General features: G+C 43.1%; 1 protein-coding gene across 1 annotated transcript in view; it reads right to left on the bottom strand.

Annotated features, from left to right (window-relative positions):
- Nucleotides 1-16552, bottom strand: part of LOC126148580 (sodium-independent sulfate anion transporter-like) — a 76538-nt gene extending 59986 nt beyond the window's left edge. Inside the window, exon 1 of the mRNA XM_049915765.1 lies at nt 16495-16552. The gene's annotated coding sequence lies outside the window, so the exon portion shown is untranslated. The remainder of the gene's footprint in view (nt 1-16494) is intronic.
- Between the last annotated feature and the right edge of the window lie 586 nt (nt 16553-17138).

Raw genomic sequence — 17138 nt, forward strand, 5'->3', positions numbered from 1 at the left:
TAATATCCTTGTCCTAGTTGCAATTTACTGTTGATATTTGACTAAAAAGAAACTTATACTGCATCTACTGAAACTGCATACCCTCTTTGTAATATCACCCTTTAGGCACTTCTTTACAGCTTCCTGGGATTGGCTTGGAAAGTACCGAGACTTCTACAATTTGTGTGCCTCCATAGACAAGTAGGCAGGGAATCTAACATTCAGAAAAACTGCCACCTTGATGAGAATATGAAATGCACAAAAGAAGGTAAGTGTGTGTGTGTGTGTGTGTGTGTGTGTGTGTGTGTGTCTTAAAATTGTACATTTACCAGATTTGAACTAAATGTTCTCCATTCATCCTATAAGTAGTGAACTGGTGGTGACTATCTATCTGTTAAAGCAGACACAAATCCCCCCGCCGCAATTTTTCTTGATGACCACTTTGCCTTTCATGACAATATTTTTCATAATACTGTACCATCATGCTCGACAATCCTCTCTCATAGTTGAGACTCTCAAAACGATGTGATCTGCCTGTAACGAGGAAATCGAAATATTTACTTCGCATATTGGTTGTCGAGCTACTTCTTCAAAGCAGTTGCCACACAAAATGTACTTACCTACATCTGTCTAAATCTACATACATACTCTGCAAGCCACTATATGGTGCTTGGTGGAGGGTTCCTTGCACCACTAGTAGTCATTTCCCTTCCATTCCACTCAGATGTTAAGTAAGGTAAACATGGTTTTCTAAATGTCTCTGTACAGAGCCTAATTTCTCTTATCTTTATGGTCCTTACATGAAATATATGTTAGTGGCAGTAAAATCGTTCTGCAGATGGCCACAAATGCCAGTTCTCTAAGCTTTCTAAATGGTGTTTTGCAAAAAGAACATCATCTTCACTTCAGATTTGAGTTTGCAAAGCATCTCCATAATATGTATTGACCGACCTACAGTAATAAATTCAGCAGCTCGCTCCTGAATTGCCTCCAAGTCTGCATTGAGTCCGACCTGGTGGAGATCCCAAACACTGAAGCAGTACTGCAGAAAGTGTCAGACTCGTGTTCTATATGCAGTATCCTTTATAGATGAACTACAGTTTCCCAAAATTCTCCCAAAAAACTGAAGTCAACCATTCACCTTCCCTACACCTCATCCCATTTCATATTGCTTTACAGCATTACATCTGTATTCAGTATACAATCGACGTGACTGTGTCAAGCAGTACACTACTAATTCTGTATTCATCTGCATAACTTACATTTTTCTACTTTTAGGGTAGGCTGCCATTCATCACACCAACTAGAGGTTCTGTGTAAGTCATCTTGTACACTCCTACAGTTACTCAATGACAACACCTTCCTGTACACCACAGCCTCTTCAGCAAACAGCCACAGACTGCTGCTCAACCTGAGCATCAGATCATTTATGCATATAGAGAATAGTAGCAGTCCTTTCACGTTTCTCTGGGGCACTCCTGTTGATAGCCCTGTCTTTGGTGAACGCTTGGTGTCGAGGACAACATACTGGATTACGTTACATAAACAGACATTGAACCACTCACATATCTGTACATCTGTTCCATATGCACATATCTTCATTAACAGTCTGCTGTGGTGCATCATATCAAATGCCTTAATGGAAACTGCCTGTTGCCTTTCATCCATGATTCACAGGATATTATGTGAGGAAATGGCAAGCTGAGTTTCATACGAGCAATGCTTTCTAAACCTGTACTAATTTATGGATAGAAGTATTTACCTCTCATGGAAATTTATTATATTCGAACTTTCTGCCGATAACATATGCTTAGCTTTCCCAGCAGGTACTGGGCAGGTTTGTTATCACACACTACTAGCAAATGCTCAGGGTATTTCTGTGCTATCAGATTTAGGTTATCTTTCAATAATTTTATGACTGGTGTGTTTGATTCTGGTGAACAGTAGGGTTATTAATATAAGTCCTCCGAACTGGTTATTCTCATCCTTAGTAGTTCGGAATCATTCATTTTGGAGGTTGCTAACCTAATGTTTTTGCATACTCTGGTAAATAGCGTTACTCCTGGAGAGTCTAATCTATCTTTCCGATATATGTTTCACGTGTTATCGAAAAATTCCCAATTCCCTTCTTCAGGTTTCAACCGACTCTTAGTTCGTGGTATGATGTTGGAGCAACTGTTTTTAATGAGAGACGGGTATTCTGGGGCCTTGCTGGAATTCTCCAGCAGATCAACTAATTTGACTTTGTATCCAATCTGTTGAAGTAACTGGGTTATATGTTGCTGGTTTATCTGCTAGTAGTCTCGCAGTTCCAGATAATCATTTTTAAATGTATTCCACATAGTATCGAGAGGGGAGATAAAATTTGTTGTCCATTCATTCCTCTTAAAGAATCGTCCCACTTGTGCTCCTTATTGTGCTGAGGGCTTGTGGCAGACATAATCAAAGTTAAAAAATGCCTACTCTCGATTGCACAGCTATGCTCATGCATGTCTATATGGAGAAATAACAAAAGGAAAATGCCTCTTCTTTGTTCTAAGAAGGGCCGCTTTGATTAATTATTGAGAAAGTGTGGGATTTACAGTGAGAATGACAAGTTCTTGAAATGGAGATTTGAGTCCTGTCATGCGCTTAAGATTTCTTACGTAAGATGATATTAATAAGCCTGCACAGATTACTAGTGGACTGAGTTACAATAATCCCTCTAAAACTTAGGGTAAATGCAAGGATTAACATGTCAGCCGTTAATCGCGGTGCTAACAATGGAGTTTCGACATTTCATGTAGGCTGTATCAGTAAAAATAGATATTCATAGTGCAGCATTGCGACTCACGTGTCAGAACGTTGCGAGCTAGGAGTGTGAGTTCACTTAATGTGGATCCGTCAGCAGTACAATACTTCCATGTACACGTTGCTGTTACGTTAGACGTCGCTCCTCCAGATCCTGCAATTAATTTCATAATACATGTATTCACGCAAATAAACCAAACTCCTTAGAGAAAAGCGGTGAAATTTAATCTGTCGTGAAGTTGCTGTTTGTAGCGAAATATATTGATACAACATGTAGGGTATTTCGAGAAGAATTTTACGGTGGGTGTCAGGTTGTTACGTTAAATGGAAGCAAGGTTTACAGCGCTAGATTTTTCTCTAGAAACCATGCCAAAGATCGTCATAATGTTCCAATCAGGGAACTGGACTGTTTACGTGAGGTGTTGGAGTCCACCCGCATATTCGACGAACCACAGCTCAACTGAGGTAACTGTGTGAATGTGGGCACTGTCATTCTGCAAAGACGGCCTTTATCAGGGAACAAAATCTGTATCATGGGACATATTAAACCACTTAAATAGAACTTTCTTCTTTAGAGACTAGATGCGGTGGCACATATTCTGGAGGAGGGGGTTTTCTAATCCATTAGTAACTACCTTGATTTATGTTCCTCGCAGATGATTCCTTCAAGAAAACCACAATAGTTTTGTTGACTCATTTCTGCCCAGCTTGAGGCCGAATCCTTTGTCTATTGGCTGTTCTGGTCAATACAGGTTTGGTGTACCACATTCAAATTAGACGCAAGCACAAGAAACAGTGTCTTAAAGCAACCGAGACTTGAGATAAGTGTCTTGCCTTGTCAATGACAATTGGTTTCAAACAAGTTAGAAACTGCTACTGTCACTTAATGCAGGCACATCTCAAGCGGATTCTGAAGGAACACTATGAAGCGAAAGGCATGTAATTGATATCTGACCTTGCACAATGCCATTGTGCACATAAAGCTCCACGTCTTCGAAGGTCAAACAACAGAGATATTGCACAGCAGCTGATTGGAGCCTTGTAGTGCGGATCGAGGAATCACGATTGTCCCTCTTTTCAAATGATGCAAGCCGTTGCACAATAAGGCATTTAATCAGTAGTGTATGAAGGGTGTAATTCAGACTGAAGACGGTTTTGTGATGTTTTGACGTTGTTTTTAGCGCCGTAACTTTGGCCCATGAGACAGGATTTTTATTTCTCGGTAAAACATGTTGCTGTTTTTTCATAATTTAATATTAGTGTGCTGTAGACACTCCCGTCATCCAAGATGGCAACAGATGTGTTCGCAAGTCTGTCCACATGCGTTCAGCCACCATCTCACAAGTCGACTCACTGGAAAGCTTGCCTGTCGCTAATGTAAAAAATGTTTGGAGCTATTTGAAGGGTAGCGATCAACATATCTGCAGTAGTTGTAGATATGTGGGATGTGATCATCAGAAAATTTTACAGAGGGTCGCCGAGTATTTGTCTAGATGTACGAGCGTCGTTTAAATAAGTAATGCAACACTTTTTTTCTGAAAGCAGATTGGTTTTACCGAGATTTCCAATGCATCATATTACTACTCATTCTTTTGGGTACAAAACCTGATTTTTCAACCCAATCGCCACTCAATGCAACTGCGCAACTCCACCTTCTAATAGGGTCTGTATGCCCGCATGTTACCACTACTGGTTGACTATGGACCCACTGCCTTGGTGCATCAATAGCCTTCCCGTCACCCACGTACTGCTTTCTACGTAGCGCATTCTTTATTAGGTCAAACAGATGAAGTCCATAGGTGCGAAATACGAGCTATAGGGTGGACAAGGAAGAACAGTTCAGTACAGTTTTGTGTGTTTCTCTCGGATGCGTAGACTTTTGTGAGGCATTGCGTTGTCATGGAGAAGGAGAACTTCGTTTGCATTTTTGTGGCTACGAACACGCCGAAGTCGTTTCTTCAATTATTGAGGGTAGCACAATACACTTCAGAACTGATTGTTGCATCGTGAGCGGGGAAATCAAACAGAATAACCCATTAAGAGTCCCTGAAGGCCGTCGCCATAACTTTAAAGGTTGAAGGTGGTGCTCTGGACTCTTTCTTCCGAGGAGAGGTGGTGTGGCGCCACTCCATGGACTGCCATTTTGTTTCCCATCCGAATTGATGAACCCATGTTTCATGGTCTGTGACGATGTTCGTGAAAAAGCTGTCACGAACACCCTGGTATTGCACAAGCATTTCCGCACAGATGGCCCTTCGTTGCTGTTTATGGTCTTCTGTTAGGCGGCAAGGAACCTAGCATGATTGTGTCAGCATTACCAACACACAGTACAGTTGTGCAGCGAGGTGTCTGATTGTGATTCTTCGATCGCCTCGACTGAGTGACATGCTCGTAATTTCCAACATTGCAGGAGTCACAGCGGTGTGCGGCCGACCGGCGCGTGGTAGGTCAGAGAGGTTCGCTTGACCTTGTTGCGACGGTGACAGATGCCTCTCCCAACGACTCATCCTACTTTTGTTCACTGCTAGGTCTCCGTAGGCATTCTGCAAACGCCTATGAATATCTCAGGTAATTTGGTTTTCCGCCAAAAGAAACTCAACGACAGCCCTCTGCTTGGAATGCACCTCCGTTACAGGTGCCATACTGAAGCGAAGCGTACAGCGAAGCCACCTATCGGAACTTCATGAAACCATAGAGGCTGGGGCGAGAATATTCCACGATGTTCCTCAACAAATTCCGTATTTTTTAACCGAAACTGGCCAAGAAAAAAATGAGTTGCATTAGTTATGAACGCCCGTCGTACAATTAGTTGGTTGAGCTGGATATTGTCTTACTGAAGATATTGTTGACTCACTTCCTCGTCGATCTAAGGCCATTAGAAAAACTAGAGATGGTGTTACAGGATGACTAATTTTTGTCCAGTATGCTTAGGTATACAATTAAGGGCACCAAACTGATCTCTAGTCTACTGCACAGTAAGAATCTCAGTGTGGGGAGAAAATGGTCACCCAATTCCTACCGAAAACTGATATCAGTTCTTCTAGATCCCTAAGGAAGAGTTACTTCTAATCAGTGTGTGATATACTGCTCAAGTCACATAGTTGACTACCTGCAACAAGAACATATGGAAGTTCTGCCAGGCATAGCGCTCCGCGAGTCCTTAGACCGATGAAAACATCCAAGGCTAGCAATGTTCCATGGAAGATGAGGCTGGAGCACCCTAACTGAATTTGTCAACAGGAGTTTGCTGACACTTTCTGCTGGTGGTCTCAAAGAAAGTAAAAGTGCATGTTTGAGGGAACAGTTGTAAATTAATTCCAGCTGACACAGCTGCTCACAAACCCAGAAACGTTTTATTGAATGTGACAATGGCCGCGGAAGCCTACGTTTATATAGAAACTAAATTGTTTCAGCGAATTATCCTCCTGGTTTTCAAGAGAGTGAACTGCACCACTGTAGTCAATCTTCAGACAGGGTTTCGCGGAAGTTGTCACGAAACAGTTAACTACCGTCTACCGTAATAGCATGGTATTGTGTTAAAGGCAGAGTGTAAGACTTTCTGTCCAGCTTTGTAGCCCACCACTCAACTTCTCAGGCTACCATGTGAAGGATACTGGGTCGATTTGAGTTACTGTACTGCAGAGGGATTTTCCTTGGTGGGATGACTAGAATGGAGTACACAGATATTTGAGGAGCACTGAGGATCTATTTGGAATGTACGTAGTAGTTCTGTTTTGGATACCCTGACATTAATGGCACCAAGAGTGCTTTAATAACTATAAAGTATCTGTCCGAAAGGGCCTCTTAAGGCCCAGTGGTATCGACCGACCACCGTGTCTTCCTCTGCCGATAGACGTCACTGGATGCGGATATGGACTGGCATGAGGTCAGCACACCGTTCTCCTGGCCGTTATCAGTTTTCATGACCAGAGCCACTACTTCTCAGTCTAGTAGCTCCTCAACTGGCCTCACAGGGGCTGAATGCAGCCCGCTTGCCAACACGGCTCGGCAGACCAGACGGTAATGCATCCAGGTGCTAGCCAAAACCAACACTGCTTAAAACTTCGGTGATTTGACGGGAACCGGCGTTACCACAGAGCCAAGGACTTTGGCTTTGCTAACTATAGGGTGTGCAAAATAAAACTGACCAGGAAAATGTTTCATGCACCTTAAGATAGGCATCCCTAAATTTTATGGGGCAGTTTTATTTTGACCACCTCGTACATGCCAGTCTATATTGCTGTCTAGTGACCCCCATGGAATGGAATGACACAGCTATCAGTAACCAGCAGGTGGTTCAAGGTGTCTAATCGCAATAACTGTTGTGTAAGAATTGTACACACGGGTAGCTGAATTATATATAGCTGCTGTGTTGGACGAAACAGCGCTGCAGGAATAGAATATTTCAGAGTTTTACGTGACTGAGATGTGGCCATCGGTGTGACAGTTGAGCATAGGATGAGTGAAGCGTGTGATATGGTCGCAGTCGGGTCATGTGTGCCCGAGGCATCTCCAAGGTGATACTGACTCTGGACTTTTCATAGGTCACCTTGTGGTGACTACCGTAAGTATTTTGATTTAGGAAAACCAGTTGTCTTCAGAGTCAACTGCGGTGAGCAATAATGTGTTCATGATGGGGTCACCAGTGTCAAACGCGGATGCGGAAACAAATAGACAGTTTCATATAATTATATTGAGTTCAAATGGTTCAAATGGCTCTAAGCACTATGGGACCTAACATCTGACGTCATCAGTCCCCTAGACTTAGAACTATTTAAACCTACCTAACCCAAGGACATCAAACACATCCATGCCCGAGGCAGGATTCGAACCTGCGGCCGTAGCAGCAGCGCGGCTCCAGACTGAAGCGCCTAGAACCGTTCGGCCACAGCGGCCGACCTCTATTGAGTAGTCCACTATTTTCGTAAATAAAGAATCAGTTTAGAGGACTCGCACTACGCCCGATAGAAAGTTTAAGAAGGAAGGCCCTTTGTTCATCGTAAATTAAATTTGCGCGCAATACAAATTGTTTCATAAACTGCACAGAAGTTGTAGGACAGAAGTTGCAGGACTAATAAATAACATCTTCAGACCATCTCTTGTTCAATGGCACACGAGACTCACACTACACATTACGCCGGCAAAACCTATTCTCTTTCATGGCAGCGAAGCTGGGACACTCTGCAGAGATGACGAATAGAGACTAATGAGAGCCGAGATGCGGTTGCTGCAAACTGCTGGCTATGGAAGAGCAAAAGATCTGATGACATCGTTAAGGATCTCAAAGCAAAACAAATGCTCAACACAATACAGAATTAAAGAACATCGTGGAAAGACCATGCATTATGGATGGAGACTGGCCGAAACGCCCCCCCCCCTCCCCCCCCCCCCCACTTGCCTCCAATACTGACCGGAAGGTAGAAGAGAGGTGGAAAGTCCAACAAGGAGGTGCACTGAGACCGTAATAGGCCAGCAGGCTTAACCTTTATAGGAAGAAGAAAGAAGATGGTTCAGATGTAACATAAGACACTTCCTGCCATAGGATAACACTGTTTGAAATGATGTGTCTCTTTTCACATCAAATTTTTTACGTACATTTACTTTATCAGGTTTCGGAGTGCAGTTCAAAGTTCTCGCGTTTTGTTTCCTTTTCAGAAATTATCTCCGGCATTACTAACATTTCTTGGTAATCAGAACCCTCCAAATCACAGTGACGTAATAGGTTACGTGCAGCATAGCTCCCATGACCTAATCCTGCAAAGCCTGAGGTGAGAACACTGCTCAACTTTCTTTTCGACACTCTCTTTAAGAAGCATTCTGAAGGAACTGAGGAATCACAGTTGACGTACTTTTCAACTGATAACCGATGCAGCTAGTATTTACCAGTTAAAACACAGATAAAAATACATCGCTAACTTAGCAAATATGTTGTCTTGGAGAAATGCGAGCCGTAATTGTTAATTTTAATTTCCTGTGTAATCTGTATACTGATTTTTGTTTGGCTTTGTTATATTGATTTACTAAATCACCTTTTTATTTTTAAAAAAATGGCATGGCGTACATGGCTGTGGATTTTGTCCATTGTGTGAGTCACCAAAAGCATTCTTTTCTTGTTCTCTCCTCAATCAATAACACTGATGCTTTGCCTATTGTGTTTTAGAAAAAAGTTTCGCACAAAAAGGGACTACCCGATATTTACCGTGAGAATCTAGATTACGTAATTCTCCTCTGAAGGAAAGGTTTAACACACCGTTAATTTGCGGAACATTGATAGGGCACTGTGGGAGAATGGACAGTCAGTATCTCTTCCAGTAAGCCATCTCAATCTATGTCCGCCCCAGTAGCTGAGTGGTCAGCGTGACGGATTGCCGTCCTCCGGGCCCGGGTTCGATTCCCGGCTGGGTCGGAGATTTTCTCCGCTCAGGGACTGGGTGTTGTGTTGTGTTCATCATCATTTCATCCCCATCCGGCGTGCAGGTCGCCCAATGTGGCGCCGAATGTAATAAGACCTGCGCCAAGGCGGCCGGACCTGCCCCGCGAGGGGCCTCCCGGCCAATGACGCCAAACGCTCATTTCCATTTCCATCTCAATCTATATCAGCTTGTGACTTATTTTCTCTCGTTACGACAGTGGAACATATTGTCTCCCCACCATCTCCTGAGAAGTGCACGGGGAACGCAGTTGCATCATCACTAAACACAATCTTCATAGTTGAAAGCTGCGTTAATCGTTTGTAAACAAGTAGCTGACGAAAAACGAAAGCCACCTGCATCAGCACCCAGGTTTTGCGCATTCAGATAAGCTACTTTGTGTCTAGTCGCTTAAAAGAAGTTAACTGTTCTTTAACCCATCATTGTGAAAGTAAGTACATTTACTGTAGTTACCTCCAGTAATTATCTAACAAGCTCTTATCATTAATACACTCCTGGAAATTGAAGTAAGAACACCGTGAATTCATTGTCCCAGGAAGGGGAAACTTTATTGACACATTCCTGGGGTCAGATACATCACATGATCACACTGACAGAACCACAGGCACATAGACACAGGCAACAGAGCATGCACAATGACGGCACTAGTACAGTGTATATCCACCTTTCGCAGCAATGCAGGCTGCTATTCTCCCATGGAGACGATCGTAGAGATGCTGGATGTAGTCCTGTGGAACGGCTTGCTATGCCATTTCCACCTGGCGCCTCAGTTGGACCAGCGTTCGTGCTGGACGTGCAGACCGCGTGAGACGACGCTTCATCCAGTCCCACACATGCTCAATGGGGGACAGATCCGGAGATCTTGCTGGCCAGGGTAGTTGGCTTACACCTTCTAGAGCACGTTGGGTGGCACGGGATACATGCGGACGTGCATTGTCCTGTTGGAACAGCAAGTTCTCTTGCCGGTCTAGGAATGGTAGAACGATGGGTTCGATGACGGTTTGGATGTACCGTGCACTATTCAGTGTCCCCTCGACGATCACCAGTGGTGTACGGCCAGTGTAGGAGATCGCTCCCCACACCATGATGCCGGGTGTTGGCCCTGTGTGCCTCGGTCGTATGCAGTCCTGATTGTGGCGCTCACCTGCACAGCCCCAAACACGCATACGACCATCATTGGCACCAAGGCAGAAGCGACTCTCATCGCTGAAGACGACACGTCTCCATTCGTCCCTCCATTCACACCAGTCGCGACACCACTGGAGGCGGGCTGCATGATGTTGGGGCATGAGCGGAAGACGGCCTAACGGTGTGCGGGACCGTAGCCCAGCTTCATGTAGACGGTTGCGAATGGTCCTCGCCGATACCCCAGGAGCAACAGTGTCCCTAATTTGCTGGGAAGTGGCGGTGCGGTCCCCTACGCCACTGCGTAGGATCCTACGGTCTTGGCGTGCATCCGTGCGTCGCTGCGGTCCGGTCCCAGGTCGACGGGCACGTGCACCTTCCGCCGACCACTGGCGACAACATCGATGTACTGTGGAGACCTCACGCCCCAAGTGTTGAGCAATTCGGCGGTACGTCCACCCGGCCTCCCGCATGCCCACTATACGCCCTCGCTCAAAGTCCGTCAACTGCACATACGGTTCACGTCCACGCTGTCGCGGCATGCTACCAGTGTTAAAGACTGCGATGGAGCTCCGTATGCCACGGCAAACTGGCTGACACTGACGGCGGCGGTGCACAAATGCTGCGCAGCTAGCGCCATTCGACGGCCAACACCGCGGTTCCTGGTGTGTCCGCTGTGCCGTGCGTGTGATCATTGCTTGTACAGCCCTCTCGCAGTGTCGGGAGCAAGTATGGTGGGTCTGACACACCGGTGTCAATGTGTTCTTTTTTCCATTTCCAGGAGTGTATATCATATGCATTTAACGATATTTCATACACCTCTTTACACGTGTGGCTGAAACACTGTAACTGCCTACGCAAACTTTACAGAAGTGACCATCACTAGAAGACAATTATATTGCAGTGAATGAGATTCCAGGCGAAATATAATGGGCACGTTAAGAAATAATAACATCTCTGAATTCTGTACAATTTGTTTCAAAAATGTTATATAAAACCATATGCTTCAATCAGTTAGCTAGTTAATATTGATAAAGATGCAGAAATAGACACAGAAATTATATAACAGATTTGTTGCTATGGATCATGAAATCTACAGAATACTTTGCAATTACCGAAGTAAAGCAAACAGTTGTTTGGTGGCGTAAATAGAGACTGTTATGCAGTTCATGGGTTTCGCATGGGTTTCATAGAATCGCTTTGTAAGCGTTTATTCACAGTAACAGTGACTGATCTCACAAAACTATATTTTATTTTTCCTCGGATCAGATATTCACCCAACTGAAATGAGAATGTTGTGGCAAGGGAGAATGTGAAACGATTACACCCGTAACATGTACACTACCTTTGATGTTTCTTCATGGCTGATATCTAAAACGATACGTTATTCAATTTTCTGGCTCTTGATATTTTGCCAATAAACGTTTTTTCTTGTGTTCATAGTAGTGTTTCTCATTGCCAATACAGGTCTAAATCCATTGATATTACAGTTCTTAGCCCTGTAGCGTGTTTCGCCCTTTTTCTCATTTACACACACACACACACACACACACACACACACACACACACACAAATAAAAAATTTCTAGATGTGTTATTTAGGAATCGAGATGAATAATAACTCAGTTCTATTTTTTATTTGATGTGAACTGGACAGGCATGGAATTACTTGGCGACCAGAACCAAGAGGAAAGACTACGATAAACTGTCAAACTGAAATACAAATGGTGTAAATGCGCCGTATTTTCACTCACAACAGATAGGAGTCTTCTTTATTTCAGATTCTTCAGAGAAAAGCATTCCTGTAGGAGAACAATGTACTGTTCTCTTTAATACGACATAAAACAAAAGTAATGAAGTATAACAGTATGGAAAATCGAAATTTATTCTTTAACCACGATAAGTTTTAATTGCTATTTCATGAGCAAGTATTTCGTAATAATCATTGTAGATGAAAATACTTTCCTTCGTCACGACCTTATGGGTATGAGCAAAGAGACTTTTCGTGATGTGGTGGCATCGTTCTTCGAAAAATCATTATAATTAACTAAATTTGCGTATATCAAAGGTGAAGCCAGGCTGAAAAAAGTCGTCAAAGAAAAATAGGAAACAGTAGATATATATACGAATGTGACAAACGATTGCACTGGGATCAAATAACACTAGTATTACATTACTTATGCCTCTCCTTAGTACGAATTCATTCCAGAATCAGCAACGTTACGCAGTTAGCTGTAGATGTTTCTTTAGATTCAAGACCTGAGAACGCTGGCAGTACCCAGACCTCGCCTAGAGATAATTTTGCATATTCTACCCAAAGACTGAAAATGTAATATACTGTCGTGGAACGAAACCAGGAAACTGTACGATTCTAAAATTACGGTCTGAATACACACTTAATTCACCGCAGAAATGAGTATTGATAATTATGAAAATTTACAATCTGTTTTTAAATACGTAACCCCTCAGTTGAACCTTTTGTTTTTATCTCAAACAAATGGTTTTCGCAAGAGCTGAACAGCACTAAAGGTTATGAAGTATCATCATCTACAATAATTTGGGCAGGATTCTCTTTTCAAGATGGCTTTTAGGATGAGGAGAAACCCAGAGTAATCTTATGCTTCAAATTATTTAAAATTATGTCTGATAAATAACCTATATGATTGAAGATGAATGAAAGTTTTCTATATAATCGCTTAGTTTTCGTAGCGACAGTTAATGGGAGGAGACTACTGATACTGCCAGAATACTGAATTAGGTCTTTTCAGAATGTTTCGCTGTAGGAGATCTTCACACAAAGGTCGAAATTATAGTAAATAAAATCAACTAAAATCGCTCAACAAGGAAAAAGCAACAGGACCTGAAGAATTACCTCTGTGATCCTATTTAGATAGCATGAGTCAGTTTGTTCATTAGCACAGTTTATAGTAGACCAGTCGAAGAAAGAAGCATTCTAAGCTGATGAGGAACAATTACGCACGTCATTCCCTCAAGAGTAATCGGACAGAGGCACAACTACAGGCTAATATTCCTTACGTCAGTCCATTGTAAAATTGTGGAATACTTTTTATGTTCGCGTGTTATGAACTTCTTTCAAGATCGAAACCAATATGTAGAAATCAATGTGTAAACAGCGATCTAGTGAAGTCCAGCTTGTTCTGCTCACACATGCGATCCAAAAGGCAATCAACAGCAGCGCCTAGGTTAACTTTGTTTTCCTTCCTTCCAGAAGTCATTCCATACTGTTCCGAATTTACGCCTGGTAAACAGAATACGAACATGCAGAATTTTGGGACAGCTTTGTGATTGTAATGGGGCTATATCGAAGACAAAACTCAACACATGGTTATTAATAGAGAGGAGTCGTCGTCGTCGTCATCGTTGTCGTTGTAAGTGAAAGTAACCCGTTACTATTGTCGGCGTGTACGGGGTACAGTAAAACGAAGCTGCAGGGGACGCGCCTACCGCTAGGCTACCCACTCGGCATCAACCTTTAGTGTGTACGCTGGCGCCACAGCCCTGTGCGTGATATACAGTGTTCGGCAGGTGCGAACGTATTCGACACCATCTAACGACCTAAATTATGCCAGGCCCATTTCGATAAGTTTATCTAGCGGTCTGTCTGCCAAAGGATTGGCCTATTAGCAGTCTTTGGTCCCAATAATTCCGAAGTTCCTTAGCTTTGTTGGATGATGCTTCCAGGCATGGATTCCTACCCTTATTTTTCTTTCTTTATCAAAAAGTCGTCTACAATGCCTCGATGTGACGGGTAAGGTCGGCACCTATGTGAGACTTTCGGGATAGTAGAAAACTGTAGCGAAAAGTGGAATGGCCTGCAGAGGATCGACAGTTGCTACGGTATTATCAGCCGACAATGAACGTAAGCAAATGCTATGTAATGCACACAAAGAGGCGAGAAAACCCGTTAATGTTCGAATACAAGACTAACACTCAGTCAGTGGAAACAAAACCAGCCATAAAATATGTTGAAGAATGGTCTGAAGTGGTTTGAACTGGAATGCGCACGTGAAACATGCAGGAAAATCTGATACTTGGCAGAAATTTGTTGGAAAATTCGAAGGAATCGTAATTAGAAGTTTACAAAACCAACGTTCAACAGACTCGCAAGTGCTGCTCGTCAGTCTGGAATCTTCAGCAGGTAGGATTAATAGCGTCGCGGAAATGTGCATCAAACTACAACAGCAGACGCGACAAAGAGGCGTTGTGCATCAGGGGGAGGCTTCAAGGAGAGTCATTCAGCGTCTTACTTCGTCGCACATACACTTCACGTAAAGACCATGATACGTAAGGCACAGATATTCGAGCTCATGCGATCGCTTACCGACAGTCGTTCTACCGCGCTCCTGTCGATAATGGAACGGGAAAGAAGAAACACAATAGTACCTGGAGTACCCTCCGCTACATTAAGTAAGGTCAAAATAAATGTAGACGAGTATACGATGATTCTCTGTCCGTGAACACTTGGAAAAAGTGGTATGTGCTCTTCACTTGCAGGTACCATTGTATAGAATATTGTACGAGTATCATCGTTTGTTCCGTGTCAGTAAAGTGTAAAGGAATAATACTTGCATGAAAACCGTACAAAAACCATTGCCGGATTGTAAGATTATTTTCGTTTGTCTTTGGATTGCCTTAGTGTTACATAGAAGAACTTTTTAGCTGTTCGGCTCCCTTTTCGGGGAATCTAAAGATTTCGATTTCCCTACTTTACATTATTCTCATTACACACTATAAACAGAAAACCCATCTCTGATGAGATTTTCTAGGATTATGTAGTGACATTTCCGCTACCTGTATTTGCAATCAAGTATTTGTTACAGCGAGTACTTGATTTTCTGAAGTATGTTACAATGTCTTACTTTATGAGGGAATAACAAGGAGTGACGTGCTATACCACAATCATTTTCGACGTTATGGGTCAGTTTTTCTTCTTTTTTTAAATTCATTTTAGTGTAAGGATGCTTACTTTCTGTGAGTATTGGTTACCATACTTGTTCCGTACTGCAAATGTAATCGCAAGATACATGGCTCTCGCGTGTGCCGCTGCAGCATGCTTTGTGTGTCCCACAGTATTTCCTCGAGTCAGTTGCAGTACATCGTCGTGTGTTGCGAGCTTATTGGAAAGTAGAACGTGCTATGATGTCGAACAATTGTCCACTTGCAGGAAAGGCTGGGAGACACAAGACGTGGTCCAGTGGCATACTGGAGAGCCATATGTTGAACATAGCCGCCGGGGAAAGCTAAACAGTCACATCAAATCGCAAGATATTTGAAAGTTGAGCTATTGTAAATATAAATCTCAGAGCAAGTAGTAAGTGTGACGCTAAGAGAAATTAGTGCTGAGTTAAAAGAGGCAAGGGGCAACCTCAAAAGCCATTGACGAAAGTCAGACTATTGCACCGAACGTTTTGTAGCGCCTACAGTGAGCTTGGAAGCCAGGGAAGAGACACTGAGCTGAGGAAACTCCGACTGTAATTTCATGTGGACGTTTTAATCACCTAGTGTACGGTACTTTCTGTTGGTTGTGTCTGACGGAGGACGATTAATATTTAACGTTCCGTCCATGATGTCATTACTGACGGAACACAGGCTTGGATTAGTACGAGGAAGGAAATCTGCAGTGATATTTGAAACGAATTTTCATCAAGCGGTTTATTAATACTATCCGTTAATGTATTAGACTAATTTACTTTTGCTCATTATTCTCTAATAATTTTTGAGACCATTTTTGATTTCTCCCAAGTGTCTTACTTTTCCTTTCGTCATGGAGGACAATCAGAAAGGATTCATTACGTTCAAATGTGACTCAAAAGTGAAATACACACATACGGACCAACTTTCACGATTCTGATTCATACCGACGGTGAAAAATAACGGACAATGTAACAGCAGTTAAACATGCAGAAAATAACAATGCATTTATACGCTCCGTTAAAACCTTACTGAAACCAGTGGGCCATTACGCTGTCGCAAAGTAACGTAACTGAGAAAATAAATCCGAAGAAGGGCGCAGTATTACAAGCTCACACAAAAATCAATAAACACAATAAAAACAGGATTTCAAAAACGTGTCGAAAGTAACACAGAAATAGTTTACAGAAATTTTTGTCCAAAAAACAAGAAACAGACGCAATGCCGTCATTACTCACCTTGACCGTGTCGTTAGATGTGCACTGTGCTGTGAGAGGTGCGCGCTGACGCTTTTCCTCGCTGCTGCGAGGGCTGGCCGGCTGTGTCCGTGTTGGGGTCCCTGTCCCGTATGAGCCGGCAGCTGCCCCGGTGCCGCCACTTTATAACGCCAGCCGCCTACGGCTGACGTCGCAGCGGCGCTCCCAGGCATTATCTCCAGTTCTGGTCATCGGTTGCAAATCCCACCGCCACGGCCCTGTGGTAAGTAGCCCGAAAGCTTCGCGCTTAATCAGGAGAGTTGTTTGTCGTACATTATCTCTACTTACTGGATTCTCTTTCCAGTAGCAGGTGATGACAGCACTTGAGCGAGCTGAGGCCGTAACTTTTCCTCATTATTATGAATTCACAGATGACCGTTGCACAACACTGTGGTTTTTGTCTCGCTCTCTGGATTTTTCTTCAGATACCGTATGAACGACAATCGTAAAGTGTCCTACCAGGTTTCTTCTTCCTTTCTCCGTGACTTTGTTTTCCCTCTTCTTCTTGTTTATCTTTTTCCTATTTTTTTCATCAAGCTGCAGATCTTCCACTTTCAATTCTGTTCCTATTGGAGACTTTTTATTTTGTCTGCCAATATTTTTCTTCTTCTTGGACGGTCAAGCAG

This window comes from Schistocerca cancellata, chromosome 2 (genome assembly GCF_023864275.1).
Source record: "Schistocerca cancellata isolate TAMUIC-IGC-003103 chromosome 2, iqSchCanc2.1, whole genome shotgun sequence".
NCBI classification, from domain to species: domain Eukaryota; kingdom Metazoa; phylum Arthropoda; class Insecta; order Orthoptera; family Acrididae; genus Schistocerca; species Schistocerca cancellata.